At 46.6% G+C, this 27002-nt stretch overlaps 1 pseudogene; it reads left to right on the forward strand.

The window, feature by feature from the left end:
• Positions 1-8580: 8580 nt before the first annotated feature.
• On the forward strand, positions 8581-26481 carry LOC123076122 (9-beta-pimara-7,15-diene oxidase-like; annotated as a pseudogene).
• The last annotated feature ends 521 nt before the right edge of the window (positions 26482-27002 follow it).

Below are 27002 nucleotides of genomic sequence, written 5' to 3' on the forward strand. Positions count from 1 at the left end.
ATCTATATGTAGAACAATAGAAGATATGGTTTCCTAAATGAATTGTCCAACGCCCAGCTGTTTTCCGTGAATGATTCAACATGCAATGGTAACAAAAGAAATTGGAAAGTTTTCGATCATCAACGAATAGAAGGCAATACTGTTAGCATGGTCAATCAGTACATCCAGAAAATTATACAAATCTGTAATTTAAGTAGTTTTGGAATTCTTCATTTTTATCTAAATATAGTTATATGATTTCTAGGCACCGCTACACCTTATTTTTTTTTACTTTCCTTAATTGCATTAATCTGTATTAAACTTACATTAAAGACACAGATACCTGAGGGAGTATTAATGGCAGGGAATAAAATAAATTAATCCATTCAATAAATGCATATCTTTTTTGGCGCAAACAATAATTGGCTGCCATCTTGCACCTTGTCATGTATGTGTATATATTCCCATTCTCTATATCTTGGCCATTCACAATACAAACACACAAACCGGAAAGTGAATTCTTTTCTTATAAGATATACTGATGGCAAAATCTTCGCAGATGTTTGTCACCGTCATGTGCCTTCTGCTTCTGTGCACCAGCGATCAAGTCCATGGTATGTTTATCATATTCATACCAATCTTACCATTCCATATAAATCTTATGGATAAACTGATTTGCATAAATAATCAAATTGGGTCTTGTTGTATTGGTCAATCAGTTTAGGTGTTTTTGACTTGATAGTACATATTTCTTAGTTTTTTCCTTAGGGTTGTGTCTTGTGATGTGTTTGGATAGAGTGAGTTCTTGCCCTCACCCTTGTACATGTTTCTTTTTTATTGAAATGATACACACAGCTCTCCTGTGTGTTTCAGAAAAAAATGAATCTTGATTTCTCCTGCTATACGTACAAAGAGATGTCAGCGAGATGATGTAGTGTGTGTGCACACTTAGTTTATCAGGTTAATTTTCACCCAGAAGAAATATAATTATGAATGTATACTACATGATGAACAGGAGAGGACGCTAACATCACAAGCAGCATCCCAGTACAGCCAGCCAGAAGGTTTCTACCAGCAACATATTTTCCTCAGACAACCGTATCAAGACAGTGCGACCTATGCCACTGCAGCCATGATCACGAGAAAACTTATTATACAACAATATGCTGCCAGGAGATAACTTGCAATGATCCAGCGCAGCCGAAAGGCAGTTGTGCACTTCGTAGACTCTCATGCGGCTGTGACGTGAATACATGCAAGTAGTACATGCAACTGGAAGTTTTCCTTGTGTGTTTTTCTTTAATAAAGGGGCCATTGGTGCCAAAACATGCTTGACTCATCTATGGAATTGCTCATTGTGTGTCTGTGTGCAATCTGAATCTTCTGTTTTGTTTTTGGGTGATATTTGGCGAAACTGAAAAGGGTTACCAGCTGACCAAGTCATCGGTTTCACAAACTACAGAAGTGACTTTGGTTGTGATTCCTGGAATTGTCAAGGAATCCCTGTGCTAGCAAGCTGATTTATATGTTGGGTGAACGACTCCATCCAATATACTCCTGTTTTTTTATGTGCTTGCTTTAACGGTGTTAATGTGCAACCTGGTATACTATCTTTTGCCGCGTGAAGGATGAGCAATATTGACAATATTAAAATTGTACAACTGGTGATCTCGTCGTGCCTTCCGCAACGCTGCGTGCTGGCAACCGTCTATTCCGGGACGCCTCTCCGCCGCTGCTAGCCTCCCCGGCCCCGGTGGGAAGCGCCCCCCCCCCCCCCCCCCCCCCCCCCTCCCCACCCAGGCCCTCTCTCTATCTAGCCATCCATTTCCCGCATCGTGATGTTCGTGCAAATATATTTTTCTTTTTTGTTTCTCCCACATAGAACATATCTTGAAGTTCATGATTCTAGCTAGAAAGCTTTGCCACCCTGCATAGGTTTGAACTTCAAGATATGTTCTATGTGGGAGAATAAAAAAAAAGAAATCTTCATATAAAAAGTTAGTTGTGTTGCATAGATCTTAAAGCGATATTGAAGAGCTAGGATAGCAGGGCCCGGTGCAAGTGCTCTAAAAATCCACGTCCGCCGCGCCCCCCTGTCAACAGGCGTAAGACCCTGGCGGCTGGGTTCACAGAGCCCCGGAGCAGCATCCGCATCAATTCGTTGCACGGCAGCACGCCCATCGCGACGATGGCCGAGAAAAACCTCTTCAAGAAGCTAGGAGTCGTCCATGCCGAGCAGGAGGTCACTGAACTGGCGATTGAGTCTTATGTCAAGATGTTTCAGCAAGAGTTGCCATCTGCAGCGATAGCGGCACTGAGGGCTCTCTTCCGCCTCGACTGCGAGCACGCTGTGGCTGTGAAAGGCGCAGTGCTGGCACATGGAGGAGATGGCGGACTAGATCACGATGTCCATGATGCCCATGTCGATGTCTAGGCGGCGCGTATGTGCGTTTGGAGCCTCATTTAGTTATCCATGTTAGACAAAGTCCTGAACTTGCTTTGTTTGGTGGCTGTAGCTAGTCGTCTCGGTGTTGGCACAGGCCCGATCAAACGTTGCACGACGGCTCCTTGACGAGTACTTTCCGTCAACCGAACACGTACGTACGAAACCACGCTTGATTGATTCTTCCTGAGGCAACGTGCACGTACAAAACTAGCTGATGGATGTTGAAGCTAGCTAGCTTAGTACGTAGCAACGGCTGGATACTTAATCGATCTAGACTAGCACAACTCGGCGAAACACAAGATATTTGATGGCTAATAGGTGCGTGTCGCACCTATGCTTTGTATTACTTTGATCTGAGTTGATTACAGATTACAGAGGTATACCTATGTATATATAGTATATAGGATCAAACGCTCGTAAACCTACACGTCTACACAGTCCTAATCCTAATACTATTAGGTGATTGCACCAAGTCCGAGCCGGACTAGGCCACACGTCGTGGTTATTTCCAACAATCACCCCCCTAAACACGATGTCCTCACTTCACAGCTTGGACGCCGATCCTTCGCCGCATCTTCACGAACTTCTGTCGTCCCAAAGATCTGGTTAGGATATCTGCAAGCTGGTCATCGGTGCAAACGTAGTTGATGTCGATCTTGCTTTCTTCCACACACTCCCTTAGGTAGCGATATCTCATATCGATGTCCTTGCATCTACCATGATGCATTGGATTCTTCCATAGAGAGATTGTAGACTCGTCATCAATATTGAGCACCACTCCTTCCAGTTCCTTACCTGTGAGGTCACCAAGTAGCCTTCCAAGGCACACGCCTTGACACACCACGGTTGCAGCTGCAATATACTCTGCTTCACGAGATGATAATGCGACCACCTTCTGCTTTTGTGATAGCCAACTCACTATGCTTACTCCCAAAAAATATGCCACGCCCGAGGTACTTTTACGGTCGTCCACATCTCCTGCCATGTCGCTATCACTGTAGACTAGTAGCTCCGTCATCTCCTTCTTCTTCTCTCTCAAATAGACACAACCGAAGTTTGTTGTCCCTTTGATATACCTGAGTATATTTTCCACAGCTGCCTAATGTTCCGTCGTGGGTGTTTCCATGAAGTGACTCACTATGCCAACGGAATAGGCCAAGTCCGGTCTTGTATTCGTGAGATACCTCAACTTTCGGACCACACTTCTATACTCCGTTGCATCAACCGCGGGTGCTTCACTCTTTTTGCTTAGTATAAGACGAGGCTTCATCGGAACATGACTTGGGTTGCAAACTTTCATGCCACAGCTTTCAAGTACCTTCTTTGCATATGCCTCCTGGCATATTGTGATCCCCTCCGGCTTTTGCTGTACCTCGATCCCAAGGTAGTAACTCAAGAGCCCTAGATCAGTCATCTTGAATAGCTCCTTCATCTGTAGCTTGAAGTTTGCAATCACCTCTTCGTCTGCTCCAGTTATCAACAGATCATCCACATAGATACCCACTAGTAGACGATGCCTTCCTTCACCTCGCTTATACATTGCATGCTCCAATGGGGCTTTCTTAAATCCAAGAGAAATCAATGTACTATCAAGCTTGATATTCCATGCCCTAGGAGCTTGTCGTAGCCCGTACAACGCCTTGTGTAGCTTCAATACCTTGTGTTCTTCTCCTTCTTGGATGTACCCTGGTGGTTGCTTCACATACAATTCTTCTTCTAACTCCCCGGTCAAAAACGCGGAGTTCACATCCATGTGATGTATCCTCCAAGATTCTTGAGCCGTGAGAGCTATAAGTAGTCTCACCGTGTCCATCTTTGTAACTGGGCCGAACACTTCTTCGAAGTCCACACCTTGCTCTTGTACGTATCCTTTAGCCACGAGCATTGCCTTATACTTCACCAAGTTCCTTTTAACATCCTTTTTGACTTTGTATACCCACTTGAGCTCTATGGCATTATGTCCGTTGGGAAGATCCGCGATCTCCCATGTATCGTTGTCTCGGATCGAACCCAACTCTTCATTCATAGCACGACGCCAACACTCCTCCATATTTGCATCTTAAAAAAATTCCGGTTCCTCGATGTGCAAACTTCGTTGCCCTTTACTTTTCATCTTCACCGAATTTATCTGAAGCCCTGCTTCTAGAGATAGATCCAACACGCGTCGTTCGTGTGCTATTGGAGAATCTAAACTTGCCAAAGTTACCGTTGCTGGCGATTTTGCTTCTTTTACCTGGCTTCCAAGCCTGCTGTTTACTGGACTCCATCGCTGCTGCCCGTCACCTTTTTCGGCATTGTTCGGTCCTCCGCATGGTGGTGAACTGCCTTCTGCACAATTTTCTGCGCCTTGCAAATTTTCCGGGCTTTGCTTCCCTGCTTTGTCTCGTAGACCATCACCACCACGTGGTGGTTGGTTCCCTGGCTTGTGTGCATGAGGCATATAGTGGCCAGTCTCATCCAGCCCGTTTGTTGGGCTGCACGCGCTATCCGGCAAGGCAGCACCAGCCACGTACATGTTGCTGCTACTGCTGCTTTCAGTTGCCGCTGGGCTGCCGCCTGCAGTGCCAGCAACCTGGCTCGCACACGTGCTCACTGAGTCATCGAGCGAAGCACTCTCGCCCGGCTCCTGCAACGCAGCCGATGGAGCTGGTGAACTGGCGTGTGACGCGACACCGCTCGTTGCCACCTTCACAACGCCACTAGACCCATCCGCGCAACTCGTCGTTGCACTATCCAAAATCACGTATGCGCCAAATTCATCTGGTCCGAGTGCAGCTCGCCGCATGTTGCGTTCTTCTGGGGTGATCGCTTCATCACGCCCCGCGTCATGTTCTTCTGGCGACACATCTTCGCCGTTTTCTAGCGCGACCACACCATCACGCATTGTGTCATGGACTTTTGACGCCACTTCATCGCCTGAATCTAGCGCGAACACACAGTCATGCCTTGTGTCATGGACTTCTGGTGCCACGTCTTCGCCGTTCTCGAGCGCGATCACATCGTCATGCCTTACGTCATAGTCTTCTGGCGCCACGACTTCGCCTGGGTTTACTGATGTAATCACACTATCACGCCCTGGGTCATGGTCTTCTGGCGCCATAACTTCGCCTGGGTTTACTGACGCAGATGCACTCACCGGACCCGTGTCCAGCTGACCAAGATCATCTGGATCCTCTTCGTCCACTAGCTCGCACATTAGCATCATATCCCCATCGTCTCCTTCCTCGGCCATGAGCGCCCGTTGCTTCGGTGCTTCCTCGCAGTTAGTCTTGAAGTGACCGACGAGGCCACACTTATGACACCTCACTTTTCTGATGTCAAACTTCCTCCTCGGTGGTGCAGGCGCATCCTCGTCGTCCGAGTCGGCGAAGTTCTTTCTCGCCGAGCGTTGCTTCCCCTTCCCCTTCTTCTTGCCGCTGCTCGTAGATCCGCCTTGCTTTTCTTTCGACAGGGCGATCCATTGCGCCTTTGTAAGCATGAGGTGCTCACTCGCCTCCGCGTCGCCGAAACTGAGACGAATTCTCTCGTCATGGGCCTTGAACCTTTCGACGAGATCCTCAACCGTGAGAGTCTTCAGGTCGAGACATTGCTCGATCGACGTGACAATCTGAATGTAGCGTGCCGGCGCGGCGTGCAAATATCGTCGGACGATCGCAACTTCTTCTAGGGTTGAACCATAGCTGCGTATGCCATTGACGAGGGTCTTGAGACGGGCGGCAAACTGATCAACCGTCTCACTTTCATCCATCTTCAGGCACTCGTAGCTTCTCATCAGGGACTGAAGGTGTGCTTCCTTGACACGGTCATGACCCTGGTGCAGGATCTTGATGGTCTCCCATGCCTCCTTCGCCGAGTTCTTTCCGACGAGGTGTTGCAGCACATCCTTCGGCATGGCGGAGTAGATCGCAGTTAACGCCTGACGATCCTTCCGGTACTTCGCCGCGCCCTTTGCGTACTCGGCGCCGCCCGGGTCGACGGCTTCCCAGAACTCAGCTCCCTCCATCGCGACCTCCATGTTCATCGCCCATAGTGCGTAGTCCTCTCGATTCAGACGGGGAATTGTGATCCCCCACCATCGGCATCGGTGCTCCCGCTGCCGCCGTCACAATCTCCTTGCCCGTGGTCAACATGATCCTTCGATTGCTTTCCGAGAATCACGTCAATACCAAAGCTCTAGATACCAGTTGTTGGCACAGGCCCGATCAAACATTGCACGACGGCTCCTTGACGAGTACTTTCCGTCGACCGAACACGTACGTACGAAACCACGCTTGATTAATTCTTCCTGAGGCAACGTGCACGTACAAAACTAGCTGATGGATGTTGAAGCTAGCTAGCTTAGTACGTAGCAACGGCTGGATACTTAATCGATCTAGACTAGCACAACTCGGCGAAACACAAGATATTTGATGGCTAATAGGTGCGTGTCGCACCTATGCTTTGTATTGCTTTGATCTGAGTTGATTACAGATTACAGGGGTATACCTATGTATATATAGTATATAGGATCAAACGCTAGTAAACCTACACGTCTACACAGTCCTAATCCTAATACTATTAGGTGATTGCACCAAGTCCGAGCCGGACTAGGCCACACATCATGGTTATTTCCAACACTCGGCTCCTTCAGAGCTGTTGTGCTATGTTGTGATAGCTCCTCCTGGGCTGCTCTGTTTAGATGGGTACATCTGCTTTTAAGCTGCTGTTTGTTGACTGTGAGTGTCTGCTGTCCTGATGATTATAAGGCCCTTGCAATCATATGTTGGAATGTCAGGGGCCTAAATTGCCCTGATCGACGCTCAACGGTACATGAGACCATCGTCGCAATGCCCTATGATATCGTTTGCATTCAAGAATCCAAACTGCAAAACCTCGACGCCGCGACGTTCTTGGGAGGATATAGGCTGCGGGGGTTCACCCAAAAACCTGCGCTAGGTACTAAGGGAGGGATAATCCTGCTTTGGGATGAGAATAAGATCCTGGTGTTTGATGTTCACACCGGTGTTTTTGCCTCTCGGCAACGATCACGTCACTGCTTGACCAGTACTCTTTCAGACTCTCTACGGTCTACGGGCCTACTTCACATGCCTTGAAGGATGAGTTCTTCTCTGAACTAGAGGCCTCTCGGCCTCCCGCAGGCACAAAATGGCTCGTTAACGGCAACTTCAACCAAAACTACCGGGCTCGCGACAAAAGCAATCGTAACATTTGTCTCTCCAGGATGAACCGTTCTCGTGACACTCTTGCTTCCTGTGAATTGAAGGAAATTCACCTGCAAAATAGAAGATTTACCTAGAGCAACGAGCGCAATAACCCGACACTTTGCAAGCTCGATAGCTTCTTTTGCAACGCCGAGTGGGATCTACACTTCAACGATCACATCCTCCCTGCCCTCTCCTCTTCGCTTTCCGATCATTGCCCTCTGCTTGTGGATGACCGTGGTCCCAAGCGCCCGCGAACCTTCAAGTTCGAAAATTTCTGGATCAAGCTCCCAGGGTTCCTTCAGGTCGTTAGGGACCCTTGGGATACACCCGTTCCTCACACCGAACCTTGTCATAAGGTGTATCACAAGCTTGCTAATACCACGAAAAGGCTTCGCAAGTGGGGTCCTGACTTCTTCTCTGAGGCTAAGTTGCAGCTGCACATGGCCCTTTCGGTCATCCTCCGGCTCGACGAAGCACACGATACCTGCCCTCTCTCTCTTGCTGAGGCTGACATCCGTCGTAGGCTTAAGAGGCGAGTGAACTAGCTGTGCTGGAAAGATCTAGGAAGAAGCAATGTGCGAGAATTACCAACCTCTGAAAGGGTGACGCAAACACTAAATTCTTTCATCGGAGAGTCAATGCTAGGAGGAGAAAAAAAGTTATCCACCGTTTGTGTACGGGTCATGGATGGGCTACAAAGCACGATGACAAGGAGCAAGTCATCCAGCAGCATTTCGCCTCCTCGTTTGCCAAGGGGCCACCCAAGAAGCGTGACTTTATTTGGGAGGCCTTGCCATTGCCCGTGGTGGACCTCTCTTCCCTTTGCGAGCCGTTCACCGAGCTAGAGCTTTGGGAGGCCATCAAGGTCTGCCCGGAGACAAGGCCACCGGTCCGGATGGATTCTCAGGCGCGTTCTTCAAGTCTTGCTGGACCATTATAAAAGATGACCTCATGGAGGTTATTCTTGCTTTCTCCAGTCTGCACTCGGCTAGCTTGCATTGGCTCAACTCGGCCAATATCACCCGCCTGCCAAAGAAAGATGGTGCCCAGTCTATTGGTGATTTCCGCCCCATTAGCCTCATCCACGCGGTGGCAAAAATTATTGCCAAGATGTTAGCATCCCGGCTTGCTCCTTTCATGAACAAGCTTACATCACATGCGCAGAGTGCGTTTATCAAGACAAGGAGCATACAAGACAACTTCCTATTTGTCCACAACTACGCTCGCAGACTCCAGCGCACCAAAACCTCGGCCATGTTGTGCAAGCTTGACATCAAGAAGGCTTTCGACTCTGTCAGCTGGGAGTACATGTTCGATCTACTACAGCGGCTGGGCTTTCCTTCGCGTTTCAGAGATTGGTTGGCTGCTCTTTGGTCTTCTGCATCGTCCAGAGTAATCATCAATGGAATACCGGGAAAGCCAAACGCCCATAGCTGTGGACTGCGTCAGGCAGCCCCTGTGTCGCCGCTTCTATTCGTGCTCGACATCGACCCCTTGCAGTACATCCTTGAAGCCGCCACCTGCAATGGTGACTTGCATCCGCTGAAGGAAATATGCCCTAGAGGCAATAATAAAGTTATTATTTATTTCCTTATATCATGATAAATATTTATTATTCATGCTAGAATTGTATTAACCGGAAACATAATACATGTGTGAATACATAGACAAATAGAGTGTCACTAGTATGCCTCTACTTGACTAGCTCGTTGATCAAAGATGGTTATGTTTCCTAGCCATAGACAGGAGTTGTCATTTGATTAACGGGATCACATCATTAGGAGAATGATGTGATTGACTTGACCCATTCCGTTAGCTTAGCACTTGATCGTTTAGTATTCTGCTATTGCTTTCTCCATGACTTATAGATGTTCCTATGACTTTGAGATTATGCAACTCCCGTTTACCGGAGGAACACTTTGTGTGCTACCAAACGTCACAACGTAACTAGGTGATTATAAAGATGCTCTACAGGTGTCTCCAGAGGTACTTGTTGGGTTGGCGTATTTCGAGATTAGGATTTGTCACTCCAATTGTCGGAGAGGTATCTCTGGGCCCACTCGGTAATACACATCACTATAAGCCTTGCAAGCATTGTAACTAATGAGTTAGTTGCGGGATGATGTGTTACGGAATGAGTAAAGAGACTTGCCGGTAACGAGATTGAACTAGGTATTGAGATACCGACGATCGAATCTCGGGCAAGTAACATACCGATGACAAAGGGAACAACGTATGTTGTTATGCGGTTTGACCGATAAAGATCTTCGTAGAATATGTGGGAGCCAATATGAGCGTCCAGGTTCCGCTATTGGTTATTGACCGGAGACGTGTCTCGGTCATGTCTACATAGTTCTCGAACCCGTAGGGTCCGCACGCTTAAAGTTCGGTGACGATTTGTATTATGAGTTATGTAATTTGATGTACCGAAGGTAGTTCGGACTCCCGGATGAGATCGTGGACATAACGAGGAGTCTCGAAATGGTCGAGACGTAAAGATCGATATATTGGACGACTATATTCGGACATCGAAAAGGTTCCGAGTGATTCGGGTATTTTCGGAGTACCGGGGAGTTACGGGAATTCACCGGGAGAAGTATTGGGCCTTATTGGGCCATACGGGAATAGAGGAGAGAGGCCAAAAGGAAGGGGGCGCGCGCCCCCCTCTGGTCCGAATTGGACAAGGGGTGCAGCCCCCTTTTCCTTCTCCCTCTCCCCCTCTTTCCTTATCTCCTACTCCGGAAAGGAAAGGGGAATCCTACTAGGACTTGGGAGTCCTAGTAGGACTCCCCACACTTGGCGCGGCCCCTCTAGGGCCAGCCTCTCCCTCCCTCCTTTATATACGGGGGCAGGGGGGCACCCCATGGAGACACAAGTTGATCTGTTGATCTCTCCCAGCCGTGTGCGGTGCCCCCCTCCATCATATTCCACCTCGGTCATATCGTAGCGGTGCTTAGGCGAAGCCCTGCATCGGTAGAACCATCATCACCGTCACCACGCCGTCGTGCTGATGGAACTCTCCCGTGAAGCTCTGCTAGATCGGAGTTCGCGGGACGTCATCGAGCTGAACGTGTGCTGAACTCGGAGATGCCGTACGTTCGGTACTTGGATCGGTCGGATCGTGAAGACGTACGACTACATCAACCGCGTTGTGCTAACGCTTCCGCTTTCGGTCTATGAGGGTACGTGGACACACTCTCCCCTCTCGTTACTATGCGTCACCATGATCCTGTGTGTGCGTAGGAATTTTTTTGAAATTACTACGTTTCCCAACAGTGGACCATTCCGGAACCCTTCAGCCCGGGACCCTTCTGATGTACAAATCTTTACCTCTGGACCATTCCGGAACTCCTCGTGATGTCCGGGATCTCATCCGGGACTCCGAACAACTTTCGGGTTACCGCATACTAATATCTCTACAACCCTAGCGTCACCGAACCTTAAGTGTGTAGACCCTACGGGTTCGGGAGACACGCAGACATGACCGAGACGACTCTCCGGTCAATAACCAACAGCGGGATCTGGATACCCATGTTGGCTCCCACATGCTCCTCGATGATCTCATCGGATGAACCACGATGTCGAGGATTCAAGTAATCCCGTATACAATTCCCTTTGTCAATCGGTACGTTACTTGCCCGAGATTCGATCGTCGGTATCCCAATACCTCGTTCAATCTCGTTACCGACAAGTCACTTTACTCGTACCGTAATGCATGATCCCGTGACCAATCACTTGGTCACATTGAGCTCATTATGATGATGCATTACCGAGTGGGCCCAGAGATACCTCTCCGTCATACGGAGTGACAAATCCTAGTCTCGATCTGTGCCAACCCAACAGACACTTTCGGAGATACCTGTAGTGCACCTTTATAGCCACCCAGTTACGTTGTGACGTTTGGTACACCCAAAGCATTCCTACGGTATCCGGGAGTTGCACGATCTCATGGTCTAAGGAAATGATACTTGACATTAGAAAAGCTTTAGCAAACGAACTACACGATCTAGTGCTATGCTTAGGATTGGGTCTTGTCCATCACATCATTCTCCCAATGATGTGATCCCGTTATCAATGACATCCAATGGCCATGGTCAGGAAACCGTAACCATCTATTGATCAACGAGCTAGTTAACTAGAGGCTCACTAGGGACATGTTATGGTCTATGTGTTCACACATGTATTACGATTTCCAGATAACACAATTATAGCATGAACAATAGGCAATAATCATGAACAAGGAAATATAATAATAACTATTTTATTATTGCCTTTAGGGCATATTTCCAACAGTCTCCCACTTGCACTAGAGTCAATAATCTAGTTACATTGTGATGAATCGTACACCCATAGAGTTCTGGTGTTGATCATGTTTCGCTCGTGGAAGAGGTTTAGTCAATGGATCTGCGACATTCAAATCCATATGCACTTTACAAATATCTATGTCTCCATTTTGAACATTTTCACGAACGGAGTTGAAGCGACGCTTGATGTGCTTGGTCTTCTTATGAAACCTGGGCTCCTTGGCAAGGACAATAGCTCCAGTGTTGTCACAGAAGAGAGTCATCGCCCCTGATGCATTGGGAATAACTCCTAGGTCGGCAATGAACTCCTTCATCCAGATTGCTTCATGTGTTGCCTCCGAGGCTGCCATGTACTCCGCTTCACATGTAGATCCCGCCACAACGCTTTGCTTGCAACTGCACCAGCTGACTGCCCCACCATTCAAAATATACACGTATCCGGTTTGTGACTTAGAGTCATCCAGATCTGTGTCGAAGCTAGCATCGACGTAACCCTTTACGACGAGCTCTTCGTCACCTCCATAAACGAGAAACATATCCTTAGTCCTTTTCAGGTACTTCAGGATTCATGCCGGGATTACTTTGGTACCTTCCTACCAAACTTACGGCAAGGTTTACATCAGGTCTGGTACACAGCATGGCATACATAATAGACCCTATGGCCGAGGCATAGGGGAGGACACTCATCTTTTCTTTATCTTCTGTCGTGGTCGGGCATTGAGCCGTGCTCAATCTCACACCTTGCAATACAGGCAAGAACCCCTTCTTGGACTGATCCATATTGAACTTCTTCAATATCTTGTCAAGGTATGTGCTTTGCGAAAGATCTATGAGGCGTCTCGATCTATCTCTATAGATCTTGATGCCTAATATGTAAGCAGCTTCTCCAAGGTCCTTTATTGAAAAACACTTATTCAAGTAGGCCTTTATACTTTCCAAGAATTCTATATCATTTCCCATCAATAGTATGTCATCCACATATAATAAGAGAAATGCTACAGAGCTCCCACTCACTTTCTTGTAAACACATGCTTCTCCATAAGTCTGCGTAAACCCAAACGCTTTGATCATCTCATCAAAGCGAATGTTCCAACTCCGAGATGCCTGCACCAGCCCATAGATTGAGCGCTGGAGCTTGCATACTTTGTTAGCATTCTTAGGATAGACAAAACCTTCCGGCTGCATCATATACAATTCTTCCTTAAGAAAGCCGTTAAGGAATGCCGTTTTGACGTCCATTTGCCATATCTCATAATCGTAGAATGCGGCAATTGCTAACATGATTCGGACGGACTTCAGCTTCGCTACGGGTGAGAAGGTCTCATCATAGTCAACTCCTTGAACTTGTCGATAACCCTTAGCGACAAGTCGAGCTTTATATATGGTAACATTTCCATCCGCGTCCGTCTTCTTCTCAAACATCCATTTATTTTCTATTGCTCGCCGATCATCGGGCAAGTCTGTCAAAGTCCATACTTTGTTTTCATACATGGATCCTATCTCGGACTGCATGGCTTCAAGCCATTTGTTGGAATCTGGACCCGCCATTGCTTCTTCATAGTTCGAAGGTTCACCGTTGTCCAACAACATGATTTCCAGAACAGGGTTGCCGTACCACTCTGGTGCGGAACGTGTCCTTGTGGACCTACGAAGTTCAGTGGTAACTTGATCATGATCATCATCATTAACTTCCTCTCTAGTCGGTGTAGGCACCACAGAAACATTTTCTTGTGCTGTGCTACTTTCTGGTTCGAGAGGGGTCATCTCATCAAGTTCCACTTTCCTCCCACTTACTTCTTTCGAGAGAAACTCCTTCTCCAGAAAGGACCCATTCTTGGCAACGAAGATCTTGCCTTCGGATCTGTGGTAGAAGGTATACCCAATGGTTTCCTTAAGGTATCCTATGAAGACGCATTTTTCCGACTTGGGTTCGAGCTTTTCAGGTTGAAGTTTCTTGACATAAGCATCGCATCCCCAAACTTTAAGAAACGACAGCTTAGGTTTCTTTCCAAACCATAATTCATACGGTGTCGTCTCAACGGATTTCGACGGAGCCCTATTTAAAGTGAATGCGGCAGTCTCTAAAGCATAACCCCAGAATGATAGCGGTAGATCGGTAAGAGACATCATAGATCGCACCATATCCAATAGAGTGCGATTACGACGTTTGGACACACCATTACGCTGAGGTGTTCCAGGCGGCGTGAGTTGTGAAACAATTCCACATTTCCTTAAGTGTGTGCCAAATTCGTGACTCAAATATTCCCCTCCATGATCAGATCGTAAGAACTTTATTTTCCTGTCACGTTGATTCTCAACCTCACTCTGAAATTCCTTGAACTTTTCAAAGGTCTCAGACTTGTGTTTCATTAAGTAGACATACCCATATCTACTCAAGTCATCAGTGAGGGTGAGAACATAACGATAGCCACCGCGAGCCTCAACGCTCATTGGACCGCACACATCAGTATGTATGATTTCCAATAAGTTGGTTGCTCGCTCCACTGTTCCGGAGAACGGAGTCTTGGTCATTTTGCCCATGAGGCATGGTTCGCACGTGTCAAATGATTCATAATCAAGAGACTCCAAAAGTCCATCTGCATGGAGTTTCTTCATGCGTTTGACACCAATGTGACCAAGGCGGCAGTGCCACAAGTATGTGGGACTATCATTATCAACCTTACATTTCTTGGCATTCACACTATGAATATGTGTAACATCACGTTCGAGATTCATTAAGAATAAACCATTGACCAGCGGGGCATGACCATAAAACATATCTCTCATATGAATAGAACAACCATTATTCTCGGATTTAAATGAGTAGCCATCTCGCATTAAACGAGATCCAGATACAATGTTCATGCTCAAAGCTGGCACTAAATAACAATTATTGAGGTTTAAAACTAATCCCGTAGGTAAATGTAGAGGTAGCGTGCCGACGGCGATCACATCGACCTTGGAACCATTCCCGACGCGCATCGTCACCTCGTCCTTCGCCAGTCTCCGCTTATTCCGCAGCTCCTGCTTTGAGTTACAAATATGAGCAACCGCACCGGTATCAAATACCCAGGAGCTGCTACGAGCGCTGGTTAGGTACACATCAATAACATGTATATCACATATACCTTTGGTATTGCCGGCCTTCTTATCCGCTAAGTACTTGGGGCAGTTCCGCTTCCAGTGACCGTTTCCCTTGCAATAAAAGCACTCAGTCTCAGGCTTAGGTCCATTCTTTGTCTTCTTCCCGGCAGCTTGTTACCGGGCGCGGCAACTCCCTTGCCGTCTTTCTTGAAGTTCTTCTTACCCTTGACTTTCTTGAACTTAGTGGTTTTATTCACCATCAACACTTGATGCTCCTTTTTGATCTCCACCTCCGCTGATTTCAGCATTGAATATACCTCAGGAATGGTCTTTTCCATCCCCTGCATATTGAAGTTCATCACAAAGCTCTTGTAGCTAGGTGGGAGCGACTGAAGGATTCTGTCAACGACCGCGTCATCCGGGAGATTAACTCCCAGCTGAGACAAGCGGTTGTGCAACCCAGACATTTTGAGTATGTGTTCGCTGACGGAACTATTTTCCTCCATCTTACAACTGTAGAACTTGTCGGAGACTTCATATCTCTCGACCCGGGCATGAGCTTGGAAAACCATTTTCAGCTCTTGGAACATCTCATATGCTCCGTGCTGCTCAAAACGTTTTTGAAGTCCCGGTTCTAAGCTGTAAAGCATGCCGCACTGAACCAGGGAGTAATCATCACTACGCGACTGCCAGGCGTTCAGAACGTCTTGAGTTGCTGGGAAAACAGGTGCATCACCTAGCGGTGCTTCAAGGGCATATGCTTTCTTGGCAGCTATGAGGATAATCTTCAGGTTACGGACCCAGTCCGTGTAGTTGCTACCATCGTCTTTCAGCTTGGTTTTCTCTAGGAACGCGTTGAAGTTGAGGGCAACATTAGCGTGGGCCATTTGATCTACAAGACATATTGTAAAGATTTTTAGACTAAGTTCATGATAATTAAGTTCATCTAATCAAATTATTAACGAACTCCCACTCAGACAGACATCACTCTAGTCATCTAAGTGATACATGATCCGAGTCAACTAGGCCGTGTCCGATCATCACGTGAGACGGACTAGTCATCATCGGTGAACATCTTCATGTTGATCGTATCTGTTATACGACTCATGTTCGACCTTTCGGTCTCTTGTGTTCCGAGGCCATGTCTGTACATGCTAGGCTCGTCAAGTCAACCTAAGTGTATTGCGTGTGTAAATCTGGCTTACACCCGTTGTATGCGAACGTTAGAACCTATCACACCCGATCATCACATGGTGCTTTGGAACAACGAACTTTCGCAATGGTGCACAGTTAGGGGTAACACTTTCTTGAAATTTTAGCGAGGGATCACCTTATTTATGCTACCGTCGTTCTAAGCAAATAAGATATAAAACATGATAAACATCACATGCAATCAAATAGTCACATGATATGGCCAATATCATTTTGCTCCTTTTGATCTCCATCTTCGGGGCGCCATGTTCATCATCGTCACCGGTATGACACCATGATCTCCATCATCATGATCTCCATCATCGTGTCTTCATGAAGTTGTCTCGCCAACTATTACTTCTACTGCTATGGCTAACGGTTAGCAATAAAGTAAAGTAATTACATGACGTTCCAGTTGACACACAGGTCATAAATAAATTAAGACAACTCCTATGGCTCCTGCCGGTTGTCATACTCATCGACATGCAAGTCGTGATTCCTATTACAAGAACATGATCAATCTCATACATCACATATATCATTCATCACATCCTTCTGGCCATATCACATCACATGACACTTGCTGCAAAAATAAGTTAGACGTCCTCTAATTGTTGTTGCAAACTTTTACGTGGCTGCTATAGGTTTCTAGCAAGAACGATTCTTACCTATGCCAAAACCACAACGTGATATGCCAATTTCTATTTACCCTTCATAAGGACCCTTTTCATCGAATCCGATCCGACTAGCCACCTTATGCAACTAGTGCATGTCAGTCGGTGGAACCTGTCTCACGTAAGCGTACGTGTAAGGTCGGTCCGGGCCGCTTCATCCCACGATGCCGCCGAATCAAGATAAGACTAGTAACGGCAAGTAAATTGACAAAATCGACGCCCACAACAACTTGTGTTCTACTCGTGCATAGAAACTACGCATAGACCTAGCTCATGATGCCACTGTTGGACGGCACCGATGATCCTAGCGCCGAACGGACGGCACCTTCGCGTTCAACACACGTACGGTTGGGAGAGACGTCTCCTCCTTCTTGATCCAGCAAGGGGAAGGAGAGGTTGATGGAGATCCAGCAGCACGACGGCGTGGTAGTGGAAGCAGCGGGAATCTCGGCAGGGCTTCGCCAAGCTCAGCGAGAGGGAGAGGTGTTACGGGGGAGAGGGAGGCGCCAGGGGCTTGGGTGCGCAGCCCTCCCTCCCCCCTTTATATAGGGGCCCTGGGGGGCGCCGGCCCCTAGAGATCTAATCTCAAGGGGGGGGGGCGGCCAAGGGGGGACTTGCTCCCCAAGTCAGGTGGGGCGCCCCCCACCCCCAGGGTTTCCAACCCTAGGCGCAGGGGAAGGCCCATGGGGGGCGCACCAGCCCACCAGGGGCTGGTTCCCTTCCCACTTCAGCCCATGGGGCCCTCCGGGATAGGTGGCCCCACACGGTGGACCCCCGGGACCCTTTCGATATACAAATCTTTACCTCTGGACCATTCCGGAACTCCTCGTGATGTCCGGGATCTCATCCGGGAATCCGAACAACTTTCGGGTTACCGCATACTAATATCTCTACAACCCTAGCGTCACCGAACCTTAAGTGTGTAGACCCTACGGGTTCGGGAGACACGCAGACATGACCGAGACGACTCTCCGGTCAATAACCAACAGCGGGATCTGGATACCCATGTTGGCTCCCACATGCTCCTCGATGATCTCATCGGATGAACCACGATGTCGAGGATTCAAGTAATCCCGTATACAATTCCCTTTGTTAATCGGTACGTTACTTGCCCGAGATTCGATCGTCGGTATCCCAATACCTCGTTCAATCTCGTTACCGACAAGTCACTTTACTCGTACCGTAATGCATGATCCCGTGACCAATCACTTGGTCACACTGATCTCATTATGATGATGCATTACCGAGTGGGCCCAGAGATACCTCTCCGTCATACGGAGTGACAAATCCCAGTCTCGATCTGTGCCAACCCAACAGACACTTTCGGAGATACCTGTAGTGCACCTTTATAGCCACCCAGTTACGTTGTGACGTTTGGTACACCCAAAGCATTCCTACGGTATCCGGGAGTTGCACGATCTCATGGTCTAAGGAAATGATACTTGACATTAGAAAAGCTTTAGCAAACGAACTACACGATCTAGTGCTATGCTTAGGATTGGGTCTTGTCCATCACATCATTCTCCCAACGATGTGATCCCGTTATCAATGACATCCAATGGCCATGGTCAGGAAACCGTAACCATCTATTGATCAACGAGCTAGTTAACTAGAGGCTCACTAGGGACATGTTATGGTCTATGTGTTCACACATGTATTACGATTTCCGGATAACACAATTATAGCATGTACAATAGGCAATTATCATGAACAAGGAAATATAATAATAACCATTTTATTATTGCCTCTAGGGCATATTTCCTACAGATATATTGGACGACTATATTCGGACATCGGAAAGATTCCGAGTGATTCGGATATTTTCGGAGTACCGGGGAGTTACGAGAATTCACCGGGAGAAGTATTGGGCCTTATTGGGCCATACGGGAATAGAGGAGGGAGGCCAAAAGGAAGGAGGCGCGCGCCCTCCCTCGGGTCCGAATTGAACAAGGGGTGCGGCCCCCTTTTCCTTCTCCCTCTCCCCCTCTTTCCTTCTCTCCTACTCCTACTACTTGGAAGGGCTCCTAGTTCTACTAGGAAAAGGTGAATCCTACTCCCGGTGGGAGTAGGACTCCCCTAGGGCGCGCCATAGAGAGGGTCGGCCCTCCCCCTCCTCCACTCCTTTATATACGGGGAGGGGGGCACCCCTTGGAGACAGAACAATTGATCTCTTGATCTCTTAGCCGTGTGCGGTGCCCCCCTCCACCATATTCCACCTCGGTCATATCGTAGCGGTGCTTAGGCGAAGCCCTGCGTCGGTAGCAACATCATCACCGTCATCACGCCGTCGTGCTAACGGAACTCTCCTGTGAAGCTCTGCTGGATCGGAGTTCGCGGGACGTCATCGAGCTGAACGTGTGCTGAACTCGGAGGTGCCGTACGTTCGGTACTTGGATCGGTCGGATCGTGAAGACGTACGACTACATCAACCGCGTTGTGCTAACGCTTTCGCTCTCGGTCTACGAGGGTACGTGGACACACTCTCCCCTCTCGTTGCTATGCATCACCATGATCCTGTGTGTGCGTAGGAAATTTTTTAAAATTACTATGTTCACCAACAAATATCACCATGGCTGGACGAAATACTTACGCCAAGTCGTCCATAACCTCCCAAGCCATCCATCAGCTCATACCACTACACATGAAGAAGGGTGTTCTGCACGAGATCATTAAGATTATAAGGGCTTTCCTATGGTCTGGCACACACAAGGTTAATGGAGGAAAATGCAAAGTGAGGTGGGAGATTGTGTGCAGGCCAACTTCTCCGGGTGGTCTAGGCATCCTGGAGTTGGACAAATTCTCCCCTGCCCTGAGGTTGTGTTGGCCTTGGTGGGAGTGGAAGGACCCCCGAAGAGCTTGGGTTGGGCTAGGTACTCCTTGTGACGATGAGGACATGGACCTTTTCTATAAGGCCACGTCCGTCACGCTTAGGGATGGGAGGACAACCAAGTTTTGGCACGCGCCGTGGCTAGGAGGGGCCAAGCCTAAGGATATTGCACCCTCCATCTTCGACGTCTCTAGGTTTACCAAAGGTTGCGTCCAAATTAAAAGCTATGCACAACGGCGACTGGGTCCGGCACATCAACACCTCCAAAATCACCACCGCACAACATATTTTTGAGTTCGTGGCTCTCTGGGAGAAGGTGGCCATTGTACAGCTGCAGGACACCACCCCAGATCACATTGTTTGCACGCTATATGCCTCTGGAGTTTACGATGCCACCTCGGCTTACCGGGCCCAATTTGATGACATTGCTCCTACAACTATGAACCCACTGGTTTGGAAAAACTGGGCCCCTTCCAAAATGCAAAATATTTGCATGGCTCGTGCTTCAAGATAGAGTCTGGACGACCGATAGATTGCAGTGGGGTTGGCCAAACTGTGGAGTTTGCCAGCTCTGCAAAGTCCAGGGAGAGTCGGCCGCACACATGCTCTTCAAGCGTCGATACTCCGTGCGCATCTGGAGGATGATCCAATCCTGGCTTGGTCTGGTTGGCTTGGACCCCGACTCTTGGAGCGCGCTTGTTTCGATCAAGGAGTGGTGGTCCTCCTTGTGCCTTCCTGCTGGTAGACGGCGCCGTGCTTTGTCCTCCCTCCTTCTGCTTGTCGTGTGGGAGCTGTGGAACAAGAGCAATGCTCGCGTCTTCCATGGAATCTCCTCCATGCCTTCTGCGGTCTTCGCCAAAATCAAGCATGAGGCTTCCCTTTGGGGTTTGGACGGTGCTAAGCACTTGAGAACTTTGATGCCGCGAGAGTAGTCCCGTTTCTTTTTCTGGGCATCTATGTCCCTATTACTTTGTTGTAAAACTCCTTATTGAATATGATGAGGCAAAGCTTTTGCCTCCATTTCAAAAAAAATGTGTACAACTATATTCTTATGGAATATATTTTCATATGTACAATTATTTTAATTTGAAAAGGAATTTTTAATACAAATCATAAGTATAGAACAGGAAGGCTGAATTGGATGAACACAATATCGGAGGTCTGGGGAAATGCATTGAGCACCAAGAAATATCTGAAAATTTCAAAACAAAAAAATTGAATTTTTGAGATATGAAACCTGGGTGCCCGTTGTACACCCATGTTCATTTTCATGTGGAATGGGTGCCTGTGCTATCCGTGGCACTGGAATTACCGTGTGATATAAGATACATCTATTTTTTTTATACATATGATGTTTTCCATTTTTACTGACATTACCACGGGCAGCCCTTCCCCACGAAACTAAACACGGCAGGGATTCCTTGACAATTCCATGAATACTCGCCTCAGCATGCGCACGTATTTCCTCCTTTTCCTTTTGGACCCGCAGCCACATGAGGGCGAGAAGACCGATGGATATGGTGTGGTGTGGATCATCAGTTTCGTCGACGGCCTGATTGATGGGTTCTTGTGTTGCTGCCTTAGCTTGCTTTTTATTCACAAGTGCCGCTGGCTCTTAGCTTGTGTGACTGAAGAAGGACGGACCTCGTCGTGGTGAAGCCCGAGGCCATCACGAGGGATGAAGCCGTTCTCGTCGAGATTAGTTAGTTTGTCTTGTTTTTCTCAGAGTTGTGAATAACAAATGGATGATAGCTTGTTTGTTGTGTTGATTTTTGTAGTGGAACATGTTGCTTACAACACGCTTTGGTAGGATGCATTGTGAGTAGTAGCTCTTAGAAATCATCCTGGTATGTTATTGTCGGCGTAGGAGGAGGCAAAACACACAAGTTTGCAATTCACTTGTTGTATTTGTGCTCTCATATGTGATATCTCATTTACACCATTGGTATTCTTCTCAATTTTCTCGCCTCTTGGATCAAGGAAATGCTTATTTTTTTTGCCTGATGAGATGGATCATACATGTATCAATGACCAACAGCCGTGTATATGTGTATGTATGTATGTATGTATGTATGTATGTATGTATGTAAAAGAGATGTAGTGGCTGGCTTTTAGAAAGAAAGAAAGAAAATTCTTCCAGTTGTATATTTGGTATTGATGGGGAAAACAAGTCAAGTCGGTTAGGTACAAAGATACTCTCTCTATTTGAAAATACTTGATGTGATTTTGAACTAAAACCATGCCAAGTATACCGAATGGAGGGAGTATTATATTTCTGCTCTCACTTATTTAGATTTGCTTATGACGGATTGTTCATCATACTCATTATTCGTCCTTGCGAAATAATATAACTATTTTATTACCGTTAATGTGTGGATGAAACAATTTACTGCTTCATCATTCAACGTTCTAGTCTAGCAAAAACTGTCATCATCAGTTCATCCAGAATAGATTTACAAACTGGTTGCTATCTACCGGCAGCGATGATGACCCTGTCTAGGGTCTTGGTTGTATTTTCTTCTTTGTGCAAGGTCTTTTCGCTTTCTGTGGGACAGCTGTACTTCTTGACGGTTCCTGGGTGTTCTAATAAAATTCACAGGTTATTTGCAAAAGCAAAAAAAAGAGAGCATAAGTTGAATGCTGACCATAAAGAATAGAGTAATTAGGAAATGAATTATAACTGGGGTGAAAATTCCATCCGACGTACTCTTAGTACCCCGAATGGATGGATCCTTCAATTCCACCTACACACTATATAATTGAGTACCTACCAACCTTGCGTTTTTTGAGGGAGCACTAAGGCTGGCCATAGTAGTGGTATCATAGCTGGTATCATGCACTCGGAAATAGCAAACTCGCTGATGTGGCAAAAAATTAAAAAAAAGAGGGTTAGAGCAACATAGGTAGATACCGTATCATGTTAAATCCTATGCTACTTTGTGTCATGCATGACAATAAATATGATTATCGATGATACTACTCTATGATGCTATACACTATGGAGGTAGTATCATACACTAATATCATATGCATGATACTAGTATATGATACTCCCCACTATGAGTAGCCTATAAAGCTCTCCATAGATGGATGGATGGATGGATACTAGGCAATCCCTCCAAGCTAGATCCTTCAATTCTCCCTCGAAAACTAGGTGTGCCCCTTGAATTGTCTCCCAAACCAACGCAATGCCACGCCGCCTCCCTCTCGTTTCCATCCATCACGCGGATCGACCCCCCCCCCCCCATCAGACGCCTCCCCACGTTGCTCACCCACTCCTCTCCTCTCCATGATATGGTGGCTGGCACCCCGTGCCCCCGCCCCCATTGCTAGCTCCTCTTTTCTCCTTATTAGTCCAACACTTCACACGCTCATGTACAACATCGCCGACCTGCCCCTACCATGATGCATCTCCGACCGGCTTGCATGTTTGTTCCGCGCTCTCTAATCGATGTAAAACCGCGCGCTGCTTTCTCCAACTAATCTCCTTCTTGAAGGAAATCAGTCAATCTTGGCACTCAGCCTATTGCCCTTTATCTTTTATTTATTTATCGACCTGCTGATGCATCTGTTGACATGGAAGGGAAATGCGGACCAGGCAGGAGCACAACGAAAACCCGGGCAGTAGATAGCATATATGTTTCCACCACGACGATGCGACATCTGCATCAATTCAAGCAAAGGTTAGTGGAAAAATTAGTATATGCATTGACAATGTGTAATCCTCCTTTCCAGTTCTTAGACCATCCTGTTCCATTATGCTCATATGCCGTAGCATTTTGAGAGTCACTATCTGGATAACTTACAAGGCATGGTTTCTGCAGATTTTGAATCTGAGGTGGAAAATGACATCATTCCGCTCTTTCGGAGAGTCACTAGTTCATCATCGACATCGTGGGCAATCAGCTGATGTAGATCTCTGAGCCCTTGTGCTCTGAAATTGAACCTGAACCTGGATCGTGTCGATGATATGGACAGTCACGCTATCATTATTCATTGTTAATCACGTAACATTGCCCCTACATTTTTTTTCTCTGTTCCTTTTTAGAATCCCCAAACCATTTAGATTGTAGAGCAAAGATAGATGATGGACAGCTACAGTAATCACCAGGGCTGATTACTGCTACCTTTCTCTTGTTTTCAACAGTTGATGACTTCGAATTATTCCAGCAGAGTGTGGCGTATAAGGATATGTAATGTTTCTGCACTTGCATCCATAGAAATTTGGGACTTGGTAAATTCTTTTTTGAATGAAGGGGAACTTTTTTTCACCAAGGACAAGACAATAATAAGATATAAGTAAATTATTTACTGAACTGAAGATGGAACGGTCTATTTTCAAAGCTCCAAGAAAGTAACCATGACAGTTTCTGAGTTAAAGGTGTTAATGATCCAATTTCATTTGGTATGGACTAGAAAATAATACCACACGCTCTTAATTTAGAAAAAAATGGTCTATAATCTGAGTATTTGTAGCTACGACCCAAACAAAGATGGTCTTTGCCTACAAAAGGGCAAGTTCAAGATTTCACATGTCTTTGTAGATTTAATACGTACAAAGAAACAGGCAGGTGATCTTCAATTTCGTCTCCAATCCCGATTTTGCTGAGATGTTCATCCACAATCCGGATCAGTACCGATATAAAAGAAAGACGAATAATGCACTGTTTATTAAGATTGCACCCTGGATAGTATTTTTTTTAATGGTTAACAGGTAAAATAACATCATATTTAGATTCCATATATTTTTCTAATCAAATTCCATATATAATATGTTAAATTTGGAGTTACGGTTTAGAAAATACGAGTATTTTAAAAAACATTTAATATGTACTGCGGGTTTAATATAAGAAACATCAGGGTTTTTTTTTTTATGAAATAGTATGACGGACTAAAAATACATATTTTTTTTATTAGTAGGTATAGGTATAGATAGATGATCCAACTTACTGAACTGGACTTACCCAAAAGTAAAGAAAGTTTTCCAAGCACTTATTTACTTTTGTTAATACTCCCCAAGCTTGCCGAAGCAAAGCCCCTCCCACGCTTGCCGATCCGAAATTCATAACAAGGGCAGATGGTGGTAATTTTACCTCGCACCTAACAGTTGGCTGATCAGAAATGAGCAGGTAGAGTTGCATTAGGTTGTAAGGGACTGACGGATGTAGAGGTGCATTAGGCGCCCGTGATTCTTCCTCATGCGTTATGCTGCTGAAATTTTTAGCGAAAATTCCCACGACTTTAAGGTGTTGGTTGCAAAATGTTCTTATTTGTACGAAAACAAAAACTTCAGAGTCTTGGATGCCAATAGAAAGCGACAGAACGACTGCCCAGCAGCGGCAAGAACAGAAAGGGACAGATCGACTGGGCCATCAGCGGCCGGGACACAAACCGATGACCAATTGAAATACGGAGAAGCATCGACGCAGGAAGGATGTGTCAGGGCACAAATTCCAACGTGACAGCGACAACAGCACACAACGAAAACGATGGACGCAACAGAAGCACGTCGGAAGACCGACCAGATCAGCCTGCCCCACATGCAATGGAAAAACGCTAAGCCAACCAAAGCGAATGCCACACCCGTTCAAAAAATTTGAATGAAATAACTGAATACTACAAGGCGTTCCTACACCGCCAGGTACCCAAAAAAAATGGCACGTGCCACGTCCAAAATTCACCATGGGTCTTTTTCATCCAAGTGTATCAATCATGGAGCGAAAACCTTGCCGGATATAGAGGCTTGGGTATGAAACGGGATTTTCATCTTTGTGCATGTCAACTCCGTGACATGGTTTTCACTTTCAGTTTCAGCTGAAATATTTTTGCAAAAAAATCATTGAAATTCACTTTTCAAAAATATTTCACCAAGCACCAAACTCACTGGAATTCAGTGAATATCAGTGACTGGGTTTGCATTTTCAGCCAAAGGGCCGAATTCATTCACTTAAAGTATTCAACCAAATATTTGGAATATATGACAAAATATTTGAATTTTCATATTGCTGAAATATTTTGACCGAAAGGTAACCATTTCAGTATCTACAGAAATTATTGAAATTCAATGAATTTCATAGACATCTCACTGAAAATGAAAACTATGCTTTGTGACCATAAAAATTAGGATATGTTCGCTGGAGGGACGGAGACAACTGCATCGACCACCGAGTGGGTCATGCCAGAGCTCATAAGGAACCCAGGCGCAATGGCCAAGGCGCAGAAGGAGGTGCGGTGTGCATTTGACCACAAGAACCGACAAGACCATGAGGCACACATGGAGGAGCTTCGCTACACAAAGATGGTAGTCAAGAAGGCCATGAGGCTTCACCCGGTGGTTCCGCTCCTGCTCCCCCGTGTCTGCAGGCAGACCTGCGATGTCCATGGGTACAGGGTCAAGGAGGGCACCCTTGTCTTCGTCAACGCATGGGCGATGGCAAGGAGCCCCGAGTACTGGCAGGACGCAGAGGAGTTCAGGCCAAAGAGGTTCGAGGACAACACGGCGGACTACAAAGGCACACAGCTAGAGTACCTGCCATTTCGAAGTGGAAGGAGGATGTGTCCTGGGAACATCTTTGCATTAGCCTTGGTAGAACTCGTCGTGGCACGACTTCTATACTACTTCGACTAGAGCCTCCCTGCCGGAATGCGGCCGGAGCTGGACATGGACACCGTTGTAGGCTTGACGGCAAAGAGAAGCAACCATCTGCTCCTGGTGGCGTCACCGTATAATGTGCCGATTCATAAGGAGATTGATGACTGCAAAGCTCACTGATGTTCATTAGTAGTATAGTATAATAAATAAGTTGTAGGCATCCCACAGCGGATAGTATCGTACTGCATGATATTATTTTAGTTACTATCATCCTGTTGTATAGTGTATATCATAATACCATCTTATTTATCCGCTTGTAATGTAAAGTTATGTACAAGATCTATTTACCAATTCCTTATTGGGTGATCTATGATACTGTTATCTTCTCTTTTTTTTTTGCGTCAAAAAGAGCATCTCCAGCCGTTCGGACCCCCAGGGCGACGAAAAAGAGCCGCCTGGGGGCGAGCCGGCGCTAGATTGGCCCTTAGGGGCGACCTAGCTCCCAATTGTCGGCCCACAGGTCGCCCCGGGTTCGGCAACGTCCGTACAAAATATATGAAAACTCGGCGTTTTTTGCACGAACTCGGTGAAACTTTATTAAAATTTATACAAAAAACACAGAACACATGCAAACTACGCCTTAACAATGCCTAAACTACGCCTAGCCGCCACCGCCGTCGCCGTCGCCGCCGTCTACATGC

Source organism: Triticum aestivum, chromosome 3D (assembly GCF_018294505.1).
Source record: "Triticum aestivum cultivar Chinese Spring chromosome 3D, IWGSC CS RefSeq v2.1, whole genome shotgun sequence".
In the NCBI taxonomy this organism is placed as follows: Eukaryota; Viridiplantae; Streptophyta; class Magnoliopsida; order Poales; family Poaceae; genus Triticum; species Triticum aestivum.